This window comes from Oncorhynchus mykiss, chromosome 22, assembly GCF_013265735.2.
Source record: "Oncorhynchus mykiss isolate Arlee chromosome 22, USDA_OmykA_1.1, whole genome shotgun sequence".
Classification (NCBI taxonomy): domain Eukaryota; kingdom Metazoa; phylum Chordata; class Actinopteri; order Salmoniformes; family Salmonidae; genus Oncorhynchus; species Oncorhynchus mykiss.
The window spans coordinates 14,593,066-14,605,490 of record NC_048586.1 but is presented as its reverse complement, the minus strand read 5'-3'; the positions used below and the strand labels follow the sequence as shown (position 1 = coordinate 14,605,490).

The following is a 12,425-nucleotide window of genomic DNA, read 5'->3' as shown; positions in this document are numbered from 1 at the left end:
AAAAATAAAAAATACATTTGAACTCAGTTTTTCCACAATTCCTGACGTTTAATCCTAGTAAAAAAAAATCCCTGTCTTAGATCAGTTAGGATCACCACTTTATTTTAAGAATGTGAATAATAGTAGAGAATGATTTATTTCAGCTTTTATTTCTTTCATCACATTTCCAGTGGGTCAGAAGTTTGCATACACTCAATTAGTATTTGGTAGCATTGCCTGTAAATTGTTTAACTTGGGTCAAACATTTCAGGTAGCCTTCCACAACCTTCCCACAATAAGTTGGGTGAATTTTGACCCATTCCTCCTGACAGAGTTGGTGTAACTGAGTCAGGTTTGTAGGCCTTCTTGCTCACACATACTTTTTCAGTTCTTCCCACAAATGTTCCATAGGATTGAGGTAAGGGCTTTGTGATGACCACTACAATACCTTGACTTTGTTGTCCTTAAAACATTTTAAAACAGCTTTGGAAGTATGCTTGGGGTCATTGTCCATTTGGAAGACCCATTTGTGAGCAAGCTTTAACTTCCTGACTGATGTCTTGAGATGTTGCTTCAATATATCCACCACATTTTCCTCCCTCATGATGCCATCTATTTTGTGTAGTGTACCAGTCCCTCCTGCAGCAAAGCATCCCCACAACATTATGCTGCCACCCCCGTGCTTCACAGTTAGGATGGTGTTCTTCGGCTTGCAAGCCTCCCCCTTTTTCCTCCAAACATAACGATGGTCATTATGGCCAAACAGTTCTATTTTTGTTTCATCAGACCAGAGGACATTTCTCCAAAAAGTACGATCTTTGTCCCCATGTGCAGTTGCAAACCGTAGTCTGGCTTTTTTATGGCGGTTTTGGAGCAGTGGCTTCTTCCTTGCAGAGTGGCCTTTCAGGTTATGTCAATGTAGGACTCATTTTACTGTGGATATAGATACTTTAGTACCTGTTTCCTCCAGCATCTTCACAAGGTTATTTGCTGTTGTTCTGGGATTGATTTGCACTTTTCGCACCAAAGTACGTTCATCTCTAGGGGACAGAATGGGTCTCCATCCTGAGCGGTATGACGGCTGAGTGGTCCCATGGTGTTTATACTTGCGTACCATTGTTTGTACAGATAAATGTGGTACCTTCAGGCGTTTGGAAATTGCTCCCAAGGATGAACCAGACTTGTCAAGGTCTCCAATTCTTTTGGTTTGAGGTCTTGGCTAATTTCTTTTGATTTTCCCATGATGTCAAGCAAAGAGTTTGAAGGTAGCCCTTGAAATGCATCCACAGGTATACCTCCAATTGACTCAAATGATGTCAATTAGCCTATCAGAAGCTTCTAATGCCATAACATAATCTTCTGGAATTTTCCAAGCTGTTTAAAGGCACAGTCAACTTAGTGAATGTAAACTTCTGACCCACTGGAATTGTGATACAGTGAATTATAAGTGAAATAATCTGTCTGGAAACAAATGTTGGAAAAATTACTTGTGTCATACACAAAGTAGATGTCCTAACTGACTTGCCAAAACTATAGTTTGTTAACAAGACATTTGTGGAGTGGTTGAAAAACAAGTTTTAATGACTCCAACCTAAGTGTATGTAAACTTCCGATTTCAACTGTACATACATTGTTAACAAACTATAGCTTTGGCAAGTCGATTAGGACATCTACTTTGTGCATGACACAAGTAATTTTTCCAATAATTGTTTACAGACAGATTATTTCACTTATAATTCACTGTAATTCACTGAGTTCCCCTAATTGTTATGCAGATAAATTACTTTTTAGGGATAGTGAAACTATTCCGTGAAAGCTGAAAGGCCATTTCTGTAACACGGGTGCAATTCAGCATTGTTGCTTTCCGTTTATCATGCCCACTAACTGCCTTTGTATTCTCAGTAAATACACAGATGTGAGTGCATCAGCAGAACAACCCCCACTAAATACTTCTCACTTGTCTGGCTCACTGTGGCAGCATAGAAATTACTTATAGGTCTCCCTCTGCCTGAAGTTCTTTTGTGCCTCTGACATCATCTTTGTCTTACACAATTAAAGTGTTACACGCTAGAATAATTTAAATTGCTGCTACTAAAATGGAGATGGAGGCTCGTATAAAAATAGCCAAATTTGTTTACTGATTGTATGCAGCTATTGACTTTCCCATTTTGTGAAAAGAGCTCTGATTAGTGACTGGGCTGTGGCAGGCAGAGTGGCCAAATGGACAGGGTTACAATACAGGCCATTTTCCTAATTGTTCCCAAGTTCTCTCTGCAAGGGATTACTATGTGGACAGTATAAGTGTGTCATTTCATTTCTGAGGCCATTTTCCAATAGCCTTTCAACTGACTCCTTGCGACAGACTGAGACCGCATGTCTAGAACTACCTCAAGACTCTGATGATCATCTCAAATGTGTTGCTTATGACATTTTCATATTTGAGCACATCCATGGAACAGTTATCACACTGCTGTATGGAACAGTTATCACACCGCTGTATGGAACAGTTATCACACTGCTGTATGGAACAGTTATCACACCGCTGTATGGAACAGTTATCACACCGCTGTATGGAACAGTTATCACACCGCTGTATGGAACAGTTATCACACCGCTGTATGGAACAGTTATCACACCACTGTATGGAACAGTTATCACACCGCTGTATGGAACAGTTATCACACCGCTGTATGGAACAGTTATCACACCACTGTATGGAACAGTTATCACACCGCTGTATGGAACAGTTATCACACCGCTGTATGGAACAGTTATCACACCGCTGCATGGAACAGTTATCACACTGTTGTTTGTCCTCTGCATGGCTATTCTTTTTTTCCTGTGATTTAGAAGCCTGTCAGGAAGGGATTCATTTTCTCTCCTCAAATATACAGAAGCACGTCAAATTGCACCCTCCTTTCCTTGTAAACAAACCATTGAAATATACTGTACAGTATTCAGTGGAGGTTACGGGATGACTTCCACGAAAGGGTGTGTTGGGTATGGAAGGATATCGTTTCCTTAGACAATTGGTCTGAGAGGAGGTTGTCTGCTTTTGTTGATGCAATGGAGGACCACCCACTGTAGGACCAACCACAACTAAGCTTTAGCAATGATTTACTCCGTAGGAGCAAGTAATGCAAGGTGAGATTTACCTACAGAGGATATGTTGTAACCGTCAATTTTGTCAACTGTCTCTGTGAAACCGCTGTTCTTGTGAGGTTGCACTGTTTATAACAGGTATTATGTGAACTTACATGTACTATATTGACGTTATATCACTACTAAAATGTGTGATATTCAGTTTAAAGATACAGGTAGGCTTCCTGTGATGCTGTGCTGTCCCCTGTCTGTGGTTGCTTCAGGAAGAAGCAGCCATGTTAATATTGGTCTTGTTCACTGGTTCCAGTCTAGGGGCCAATAGAGCATTGCCACTTCAAGCCATATCTCACAAGACACCGTTTAGAAAACATGCTTCCATTTTGCTGTGCGACTCAGGTGTTTTAAAAAGCTATTTGACTTTATGTCATCCGTTAGACCTTCCCAGAGGCTAATATCTGTAAACCATATGCCATGGCTGACTCAGTCACCAAATCTCAACCCAATTGAACGCTTATAGGAGATTCTGGAGCGGTGCCTGAGATAGCATTTTTCCACCACCATCAACAAAACACCAAGTGATCTAATTTCTCGTAGAAGAATGCTGTTGTATCCCTGCAATAGAGTTCCAGACACTTGTATAATCTATGCATTGAAGATGTTCTGGCTCATGGTGGCCCAACGCCCTATGAAGACACTTTATGTTGGTGTTTCCTTTATTTTGGCAGTTACCTGTATTTTCAAGATGCTGTTATATGTTTTGCGTCAATTGATATGTGCTTACAGTTGAAGTCGGAAGTTTACATACACCTTAGCCAAATACATTTAAACACAGTTTTTCACAATAAACAATATCTTAAAGGGGAGGCTGAACTTTCTGATTTAGTCTCGGTTTCAATTCGCCTCATTAGGAAATGCGACTGAGAATGAGATTTGGGTTTTGGAGGTGCGCTTTGATGTGGGTGTCTGTTGTGTGTGTGTTCGAACATGGGAAGCATTTGTACTTTCACTCTGCCAAAACAGTTACCGTCACTCACCCTTCTATGTAACTTGAAACAGTCTAACCAGGTCTTGTGTGTGGAAGTATCCTAGACTAGCTAGCAAGCTAGCCAACTTCTTTTGCCAATTAGCTTCAGCCGGCTGGTATGCGACCGTGGCAAAGTTGGTTTGGCTTTGGATAGCCTATCTGTGGGGCTAGTTAGGGACCGTCAATAAATGACATGATGTAAATGGGACAATACTTTCATGTTGCACACCGTTTAGTTGTTTAGATGTTTTCAATATTTGTATATTAATTTCTACAGTTTATAATTGATTTGAGGCTTTTAAGTCATTGAAATTTGGAGCTATTGAAATGTTAAAATATTGTAATTTACTGATGGTGCCTAACTAGCCCCATAGGGATATCGAATGTCAAACCAAATTGACCATGGGCATTAAGATCGGGTTGCATGCAGCTGCGGTCTGAATGGATGATTACTTGGGTGCTGCCAGTTGTGGGCAGGATTGAAATAAATCTAACCCGAGGAAAACTGTTACGGTACATTTCATTCCATGACATAATATTTTTTGACTATATGACCAAAATGATCCTATTTACACTTTGTAGTCAATTTTGACACTAGAATAAAAATGTTTCTGACTCATATCGATGCCACAAAAGGAGAAGTTGCTTATTACGTTCAGTTTCTCTTTAATTGTACTGTATTTTTGCCATGCAGGCTACTTACCTTTGTTGTGCCCAACCATAATCAAACGGTGTCATTTTGGGATCAGGTTACAATAATCTGTGGTTACAGGAAGCCGCTAAAGACTACAGTGTAGTTGTATTTCTCAACCTCAGAGTAGTGTGCAGTGAGTCTACCAAACCAGGCACAGGCCCTTTCATTAACTTTTCTCTGATTCCAATTCAGAGAGAAACTCCCAATAGGAATGTGAGTTTTGGGTCTGGCTTCATCTGCTCTATTCCTGAATATTGTGTTTATCTTGGAACCCAGCAGAGAGAACCGTATAGGCCTCAGTAAAAAGCTCTGCCAACTGCTTTCAACAAGATTCTACAGCGAAGTATGAAGTACATTTTCCAGTAATTGTTCTCTTTACTAGCTCATTCTGGGTGGTGCATGTACATTGGGACACATTTCTAAACAGATGAAAAGCCTGTCGTTTTAGACAGTGATATGCAGTGCGCTATAGCCTGGCAGGTGGGACTCACGTGTCGTGTGGAAGATGCCATCGCCGGCACTGATGTGGGACAGGAAGGCATTGCCCAGGCCCTGGCCAGCGTGAGCTCCCTTCACCAGTCCTGCTATGTCCACCACGTTCAGGAAGGCCGGTCACCTTGCTGCAGAACAGGTAGTCGGGGTTAGGGTAGTCGAAAGGAAACAGAGGTTCTATAACTCAGTTTAATGTCTAATATAACCAACAAAATACAGAAAAGGACAACATTTGGGAGGTGAAAGTGTTCCTCAGGTTTTTACGTATGAATCAATACTGCCAGAGGAGATTGCCAGTGATCAGACTTTCTTGTTTTCTATGGAAAATATATATACACGTCTTCAAAATCATGTCTGGGGCATTAGCGACCTATCGCTGACTAATTGGTAGCCCTAGGAGCCCATGGTCCTATCAGCCCTCCCACTTAACGCAGATAAAGGAGAAATAGAAACCAAGCAGCAGCCTGTACACCAACACCGGCCCTACACCTTAATCACCCTCCTACTGACAACAGAGGTATGTGCCATACCTTGATTCATCATCAGGCTCCTACACTCTGGAATAAGAGCTGTGACTAAAGGGTGATAGGTTTTATGTCATATTAGTCCTAGCAGAGTCATAATGCGTGTGTTTTTGCATTGCTCAATGCTGAACATGTTATACAGTCTCTTTCGCAACACCACCAACCCCAGAGAGACAGAGAGACATTCGTTCCCTGTTGTGATTTATGACCCTCTCTCACATCAACCCAATAGGATGGTCTAACCTCGCTCATAATGACATACGATAGCCAGCCACTGACACTTAAATGTTATGGCCTCTTACTTAAAAGACAAACATAACATGGAAGCCTGCAGTTATCCTCATATGTATTGTAAAGGACTGGCAACTCAATGTCAACAAAATGTTTGCGTCTTTCATGTTGCAGTAGTGTATATTTGCGGTGGCCTATACATATTTGCCAGAGAGCCCAAGTCTGAAGTGTGAATAATACGTGAACAGTGAGACCCCATACCTGACAGGCTTGTGGAATTGGCACAGGAAATCATAGCGTTCATCTGGAATGGGCACTCGGCTTTCATTTGGGTCAATGGTGCAGAAGGGGAAATTCTCAGTTGCAGCTCGACTCTTTGTCAGCACGTTGAAAAAGGTTGACTTCCTAGAAAGAAAAACAGCAGAGAGGTCAACACATCCCAGAAACTGTTTGTGGATCCTGATGGCTTGAGGGTATGATGTTGGTTTATTCAAAGACCTCAGCAAAGCCTGCAAAGCAGGAAGAACATTTCATCTCCACTATGGGAAAGAGGTCAATCTAATATATTGAACATTTGAGCTTCCAAATCCTAAATGTCCTGATTGTAGTAAAACATTAAGCCCATTTACAAGGTCAGATAATCCCATAATAGATCAATTGTGGTTGGAATCCAGGAGAAAATGACGTTTTTGATAGATATGAGCGATTGAACGGGATCAGCCAAACATAGCCCATGTCGTGCTCACTGAGAGATTTCTGTTCCACAGCACAAGCACCTCAAGAGTGCTTCAGGTTGCACTGACTACCCAATGAATGCAAGTGTAATAACGGCAAAGGCAGTTAAATATAATCCTGGACAGTTCTATCTTGGTCCCCTCACCTGATGCTCTCCGCATTTCAATGATTGGTTGGTTTAGACTCCAAAATCTACAAGACTCGAATTGCCTGGAGATTGCTGTGATGAAGCATGGATTCCTCACACGTCGCAGGATTGCTCCATCTGTTATCGTAGATATTTCAAGGATGTTTGAGATCATCCTCAGAAATATACAATCTGCCTATGATTTACAATGGCATATGAGGATAATAAGCGGAGCGCATCCCCATGTCCCCAGACAAAGGGGATTGTATATAGTCAAAGAATATTTATATGACTTGACCTTAGTGTTAATGAAGACCAGTGTTATTCTGCCTACAGTGGTGGACAAAAACATGTCGCTTCAATCATCTCTCATGTTTGTATTCATCAGCTCATCACAGAGCACGAGGCCAGTTGAACAGCAGTGCTTGCCGGGTAGGGTGGGGAGCAGGGTGAGGACAGGGGTCATTGTGAAGCCCCAGGCTTGCTAATGTTTCATGCAGGAGAGATTATTCCCAGTGGACACACATGCTATCAGCTCTATCCCTGTACAGTGGAAATGTCAGGAAAAAGGGAAATATCATAATGAGTGAGATGTTGCTGCTTGGCAGGCTTCAGGATTTGACAGCATGGTATCCTTTATTGTGTGTTTTTATCTGGGGAGAATCTTGTAATACCCACTCATCAATCAAAAGCTTTTGTGGCTGTTTATTCTGATCTATTAGACTTAAGAGTCGGTTGAGATTCTGAATTATTGAATTAAATTTGGCAAATGTAATCCCAGACATTACTGGTGCAGGGTTTGCGACCTTTGGATTCACATGCACTGTACAGTGAAAGGTATACATACTCCTGCGTCCACAGTAATGAGAGCCTTATGGCATGTGGCCGGAAATGAACTAGTCCAGAGGCTCTCAAAGTGGGGTCCGTACGCGTAGGTACTGCAGGGGGTCTGCGGATAGATCTCAAAATACAGTGCCTTGCGAAAGTATTCGGCCCCCTTGAACTTTGCGACCTTTTGCCACATTTCAGGCTTCAAACATAAAGATATAAAACTGTATTGTTTTGTGAAGAATCAACAACAAGTGGGACACAATCATGAAGTGGAACGACATTTATTGGATATTTCAAACTTTTTTAACAAATCAAAAACTGAAAAATTGGGCGTGCAAAATTATTCAGCCCCTTTACTTTCAGTGCAGCAAACTCTCTCCAGAAGTTCAGTGAGGATCTCTGAATGATCCAATGTTGACCTAAATGACTAATGATGATAAATACAATCCACCTGTGTGTAATCAAGTCTCCGTATAAATGCACCTGCACTGTGATAGTCTCAGAGGTCCGTTAAAAGCGCAGAGAGCATCATGAAGAACAAGGCACACACCAGGCAGGTCCGACATACTGTTGTGAAGAAGTTTAAAGCCGGATTTGGATACAAAAATATTTCCCACGCTTTAAACATCCCAAGGAGCACTGTGCAAGCGATAATATTGAAATGGAAGGAGTATCAGACCACTGCAAATCTACCAAGACCTGGCCGTCCCTCTAAACTTTCAGCTCATACAAGGAGAAGACTGATCAGAGATGCAGCCAAGAGGCCCATGATCACTCTGGATGACCTGCAGCGATCTACAGCTGAGGTGGGAGACTCTGTCCATAGGACAACAATCAGTCGTATATTGCACAAATCTGGCCTTTATGGAAGAGTGGCAAGAAGAAAGCCATTTCTTAAAGATATCCATAAAAAGTGTTGGTTAAAGTTTGCCACAAGCCACCTGGGAGACACACCAAACATGTGGAAGAAGGTGCTCTGGTCAGATGAAACCAAAATTGAACTTTTTGGGAACAATGCAAAACGTTATGTTTGGCGTAAAAGCAACACAGGTGAACACACCATCCCCACTGTCAAACATGGTGGTGGCAGCATCATGGTTTGGGCCTGCTTTTCTTCAGCAGGGACAGGGAAGATGGTTAAAATTGATGGGGAGATGGATGGAGCCAAATACAGGACCATTCTGGAAGAAAACCTGATGGAGTCTGCAAAAGACCTGAGACTGGGACGGAGATTTGTCTTCCAACAAGACAATGATCCAAAACATAAAGCAAAATCTACAATGGAATGGTTCAAAAATAAACATATCCAGGTGTTAGAATGGCCAAGTCAAAGTCCAGACCTGAATCCAATCGAGAATCTGTGGAAAGAACTGAAAACTGCTGTTCCCAAATGCTCTCCATCCAACCTCACTGAGCTCGAGCTGTTTTGCAAGGAGGAATGGGAAAAAATGTCAGTCTCTCGATGTGCAAAACTGATAGAGACATACCCCAAGCGACTTACAGCTGTAATCGCAGCAAAAGGTGGCGCTACAAAGTATTAACTTAAGGGGGCTGAATAATTTTGCACGCCCAATTTTTCAGTTTTTGATTTGTTAAAAAAGTTTGAAATATCCAATAAATGTCTTTCCACTTCATGATTGTGTCCCACTTGTTGTTGATTCTTCACAAAAAAATACAGTTTTATATCTTTATGCTTGAAGCATGAAATGTGGAAAAAGGTCGCAAAGTTCAAGGGGGCCGAATACTTTCGCAAGGCACTGTATATATATATTTTAAAGTGGATTATTATTTATTTACATTTTATTTTAATAATATTACTAAAAACAGCAGATTAAACACATTTTTTGCCAAGGGATCTGTGGAATAAGTTTAGAGGGTGTAACACAATACAATGTAATTTTATTAATCTACAATTTATGTTCTTAAAGGGCCAGTTTAGTCAAAAACTAGATTGTCTTGTGTTTTATATATATTTCCACACTAAGAGGTTGAAAGAATAGTGTGAAATTGTGAAAATTATGATAATGCCCTTTCAATTTAAGAGATGTTTTAAAACACAGCCTGAAATTTCTGCCTGTTTTGGTAGGATGGAATTTTGGCCAGCCTGGTGTCATCACCAGGTGGTAAAATAGTTAATAGACCAATAAGAAAAAGAGTTCCAAACCTCTCTGCAAATAAAAGCTCATTTTCAGTTTTCTGAAGTCGGACGTTTACATACACTTAGGTTGGAGTCATTAAAACTTGTTTTTCAACCACTCCACAAATTTCTTGTTAACAAACTATAGTTTTTGCAAGTCGGTTAGGACATCTACTTCGTGCATGACACAAGTAATTTTTCCAACATTTGTTTACAGACAGATTATTTCACTTATAATTCACTGTATCACAATTCCAGTGGGTCAGAAGTTTACATTCACTAAGTTGACTGTGCCTATAAACAGCTTGGAAAATTCCAGAAGATGATGTCATGGATTTAGAAGCTTCTGATAGGCTAATTGACATCATTTGAGTAAATTGGAGGTGTACCTGTGGCTATATTTCAAGGCCTACCTTCAAACTCAGTGCCTCTTTGCTTGACATCATGGGAAAATCAAAAGAAAACAGCCAAGACCTCCACAAGTCTGGTTCATCCTTGGGAGCAATTTCCAAATGACTGAAGGTACCACGTTCATCTGTACAAACAATAGTACGCAAGTATCAACACCATGGGACCACTCAGCCGTCATACAGCTCAGGAAGGAGACGCGTTCTGTCTCCTAGAGATGAACGTACTCTGGTGCGAAAAGTACAAATCAATCCCTGAAAAACAGCAAATGACCTTGTGAAAATGCTGGAGGAAATAGGTACAAAAGTATCTATATCCACAGTAAAACGAGTCCTATATCGACATTACCTGAAAGGCTACTCAGCAAGGAAGAAGCCACTGCTCCAAAACCACCATAAAAAAATCCAGTCTATGGGTTGCAACTGCACATGGGGACAAAGATCGTACTTCTTGGAGAAATGTCCTCTGGTCTGATGAAAAGAAAAAATAGAACTGTTTGGCCATAATGACCATCGTTATGTTTGGAGGAAAAAGAGGGAGGCTTACATGCCGAAGAACACCATCCTAACCGTGAAGCACGGGGGTGGCAGCATCATGTTGTGAGGGTGTTTTGCTGCAAGAGGGACTGGTGCACTTCACAAAATAGATGGCATCATGAGGGAGGAATATTATGTGGATATATTGAAGCAACATCTCAAGACATCAGTCAGGAAGTTAAAGCTTGCTAGCAAATGAGTCTTCCAAATGGACAACGACCCCAAGCATACTTCCAAAGTTGTGGCAAAATGGCTTCAGGACAACAAAGTCAAGGTATTGGAGTGGCCATTACAAAGCCCTGATCTCAATCTTATAGAAAATGTGTGGGCAGAACTGAAAAAGCGTGTGCGAGCAAGGCCTACAAACCTGACTCAGTTACACCAGCTCTGTCAGGAGGAACGGGCCAAAATTCACCCAACTTATTGTGGGAAGCTTGTAGAAGGCTACCCGAAATGTTTGACCCAAGTTAAACAACTTAAAGCCAATGCTACCACATACTAATTGAGTGTATGTAAACTTCTGACCCACTGGAAATGTGATGAAAGAAATAAAAACTGAAAGAAATCATTCTCTCTACTATTATTCTGACATTTCACATTCTTAAAATAAAGTGGTGATCCTAACTGACCTAACAGGGAATTTATACTAGGATTAAATGTCAGGAATTGTGAAAAACCGAGTTTAAATGTATTTGGCTAAGGTGCATGTAAACTTCCGACTTCAACTGTAGGTTGAAGACGACAAAGGTTAAAACAACGAGATTCTAATATCCCATAACTCTTTGCAACAATAGGACCAGCTATGCTAGTTAGCAAAGGCGCTGGTAGCTAGCAACGGCGCCGGTCATTAGTAATGGCCCTTGTAGTTGGCAGCGCCGCTGCTCCCAGGTTTTTACCAAGACTCAGACCACTCACAGACAGTCCTGGAAACACTTTTGCTTGAAAAATTGCTCTTTGGTAAGAAGCTATTTTAGTGCATTTTTTTTTAAACCATTTTAATTGAAAAAAATCACAGTAAAGGTACTTAATAGTTACCCAGAAATTACTTGATTTTGAGATAAAAACGGCTGCATTGGAACTTTAACTATGGGCAACATGGGTCTGGGAGGTTCACAGGGATATTGGCATTCATAGTACTCCACCAATTATTTTAAAAAATGTAACTCAACACTTCTTGTATTCCCCCATACATGCACAGTAATTTAAGCTTTAAAACTGTCTCTCTGCCTCATGTAAGACTGTGTAGAATTACAGCATATGTGTTGAATTGCAGAGTACTATAGCTTTAAAGCTGCAAAAACAACAAAAACTCTCTGCCACTGACAAAATATCTCCAATGCCAGGCCTTTAAAATGTTCCTTCCCAGGACCTGAGACTTGGTTTGTCTAGCCCTGCACTGCCAAAGTCTTAGTAAAACTCCTTGTATGCTATTTTAATTTTATTTTAACTCACTCAAGTTGTGTTCTGATTATGAGGGGGTCCCTGAAGAATTTGTTATGACCAAATGGGTTCCCGGACCCAAAAAGTTTGAGAACCCCCTAGTCCAGTGGTTCCTAACCAGGGGTAGTAGGATCCCTGGGGGTACTTGACGTATCCACAGGGGGT

At 41.1% G+C, this 12,425-nt stretch overlaps 1 protein-coding gene across 3 annotated transcripts in view; it reads right to left on the bottom strand.

Annotated features, from left to right (window-relative positions):
* Nucleotides 1–12,425, bottom strand: part of LOC110501445 (obg-like ATPase 1) — a 75,467-nt gene that overhangs the window by 58,511 nt on the left and 4,531 nt on the right. For 2 of the 3 annotated variants that reach the window (XR_005038793.1, XM_036958803.1), the window contains exon 1: nucleotides 4,116–4,232. The gene's annotated coding sequence lies outside the window, so the exon portion shown is untranslated. Of the gene's footprint in view, nucleotides 1–4,115; nucleotides 4,233–5,290; nucleotides 5,420–6,307; nucleotides 6,452–12,425 lie in introns of those variants that run through there. The other variant, XR_005038792.1, reaches the window with a different exon arrangement.